This window comes from Dipteris shenzhenensis, chromosome 1 (genome assembly GCF_047967505.1).
Source record: "Dipteris shenzhenensis isolate YYH24624 ecotype China chromosome 1, Dip_SZ_1.0, whole genome shotgun sequence".
Classification (NCBI taxonomy): Eukaryota; Viridiplantae; Streptophyta; class Polypodiopsida; order Gleicheniales; family Dipteridaceae; genus Dipteris; species Dipteris shenzhenensis.
Window position 1 is genome coordinate 55,625,628 of NC_141596.1, and position 2,536 is coordinate 55,628,163.

General features: G+C 47.0%; 1 pseudogene; it reads left to right on the forward strand.

The window, feature by feature from the left end:
* The first annotated feature begins 969 nt into the window (after positions 1–969).
* LOC147906067 (mitochondrial import inner membrane translocase subunit TIM23-2 pseudogene) lies at positions 970–2,214 on the forward strand (annotated as a pseudogene).
* The last annotated feature ends 322 nt before the right edge of the window (positions 2,215–2,536 follow it).

Sequence of the window (2,536 nt, forward strand, 5' to 3'; positions counted from 1 at the left end):
GAAAATTTGGTGGTACCCCCTACAGGTCCATCTATTCCCATGTGAATGAATTCTCATACTCTAGAAATATTTCTTGAGATTTGTTAAGGAATTTGTTGGGAAGTTCTTCATTGATTTGGATCAACTTTCGTTCATCCTATGAACCCACATTGATTTCCTTGATGGATTTCCCTTATGTGATTTGGCCGATACCACTAATTTGGATGATTATTTGGTAGGCTAGCTCTTCTGGAAGTGGTCTTTGTCCTTGTATATCTTTGGTGAAGCCCGTTGTGTAGAGCATCTTGGTCTCTTTGTCTTTCAACAACATCCTCAAGCTTACCTACAATGTGTCCACCATTGTTATGGGCACAATGTTGAGGGTGAGTAGCTTATCTTCAATGTCTGCTGTAATGTGTGATGCTCAGCATGTTACCTTCCCAATTGTGTAGTAGCTTGGTGCCTTTCAACCACACGGTATCCCTTGTCATTGTTCGTCTTAACCAGATGAAAGTGAGCATGATTCTGTATCCATGGCGTGGGGATCAGAAGCCGATATGCTATCGCAGTAGAGTTAGTTTCACCATTGGAAGGTTTTGACAACCAATCTCTAGTCTTTCAAGTTTCCAATCGTCGAATCCATCTTGTTCTTGAAGATGCGGGATTGGGTTTCCAATCGTCGAATCCATCTTGTTCTTGAAGATGCGGGATTGGGAGGAAGGGCTGAAGTAAATCTCGTAGCTAGTTTCATATAGGCCCGGAGTGCATGCCCACACCCACACATAGGCACACCCACGCACACTGACACGCAGAGACATACACACAAGCGCGCGTGCACACACACACAAACACACATGAGCAGATAATAAGTTAAAGACAAGGAGGCGAGAATAACGAGAGAAAGGGAAGGGAGGGAGGCCAAGATTGGTTGGGTGGAAATGGATTTTGTTCTTTTGGGAGGGAGGGGAGAGAGATATTTTTGATGGGTGAGACACATTATTGAGAAACCCTGATGCTGTAAAGGAGAGAGAGAGAGAGAGAGAGCCTGCTGGCTATGGCGGCTTGCTCTCTGCCTTAAACCCTAAACCCCCTCCCCCCCCCCCCCCGCCCCCTCCTTCACCATGTCCCCTCGCGATGATGCCCGCTTCTATAACCCCTACGCTGAATACCATGGCACCGCCTTCGACCCCCGCTCCATCAACACCCTCTACCGCCTCCCCTCCTCCCCTGAATTCCTCTTCCCCGAAGAAGCTTCCTTGCAGCGCCGTAACTTCAGCGAGAACATCACTTACTACACCGGTTGTGGTTACCTCTCTGGTGCCCTCCTCGGTGGCGGACTTGGCCTCGTCGATGGTGTCCGTGCCGCCGAGGAAGGCGATACCCTCAAGCTCCGCGTCAACAGGGTGCTTAACGCCTCCGGTCACCGAGGCAGGACCTACGGCAACAAGTGGGGGATCGTGGGTCTCTTGTATGCCGGATTGGAGAGCGGGATCGTGCATTTGAGAGGATCCGATGACATCCTTAATAGTATAGCTGCCGGGCTGGGAACTGGAGCCCTTTTCAGGGTTGCTGCCGGACCTAGGGCAGCGGCTTTTGCCGGCGCTATTGGGGGGATGGCGGCTGGAGCTGCCGTGGCTGGAAAGCATGCTGTCAAGAGATATGTGCCGATATAACAGTTTTAGATCTTCGTCTCGTTTTGTTATGTGTGGAAACCCCCTGTATTTAGGTTAATATGGCTGCACATTTGAGATAGTAGTTCAAGTCAATGGGCCGCTGATCGGCGAGATCATGACGAAGGCGACGAAAGTTTGAATACTCATCTGATCTTGTGGTGGTTCGATCCAGAAACCGAGAGGGTTTCCTTGGTGAGAAGGATTTTGGATTTATGTAGATGGAATGTTTCTGTGACGGTGAAAATGCTGTTTGTCCGCCGGCAGCATCTCCCCGTATCGGCGAGTCTAACAACTGAATCTTTTAGTGATTTAAGACAGGGCATCCTGTGTCTTCATTTCCATTGAATTTTTTCCCTCGGAGCTCATTTGATGGGATATTGAAGGAGCCGTGCCTAACTACCCGCTGGGTTGCCTCTGTGAGTGTTGAGTCTTTAGGATTACATGGATGTTCCATAATACCTGCTAGTCAGTCGTTACTGCGTCCCCAAGATAGAAGAGTTATTATTTTGACTACCGTGAAGAGTGCCCACTCTACCTTAAACATCATAAACTTTTTAGATTATCTTTATCTTGCTGTGAAGAGTGCCATTCTTCGTTCAAACATTATAAACTTTTAAGATTTGTCTTTATCTTTTAATTTGGTTCGATGTTGGATCTTGAAGAAAGAGGGCTGTATTTGTATTGTCCTTCCTGCATTCGTAATAACTAAATTGTGCTCTTTCCTTATGTACCGCTTTGCAGTTGTCGCTTGTTTGTGGGTTTGAAGTGTATGTTGAAGTCCTTGAAACCACTTGCCAAATTCAACTTACCTGCACTTAATTTTCTATCTATATGGCCACCTTGAACTTTTAGCTGAATCTCTACTGTGCATTGTTTAAGCCATG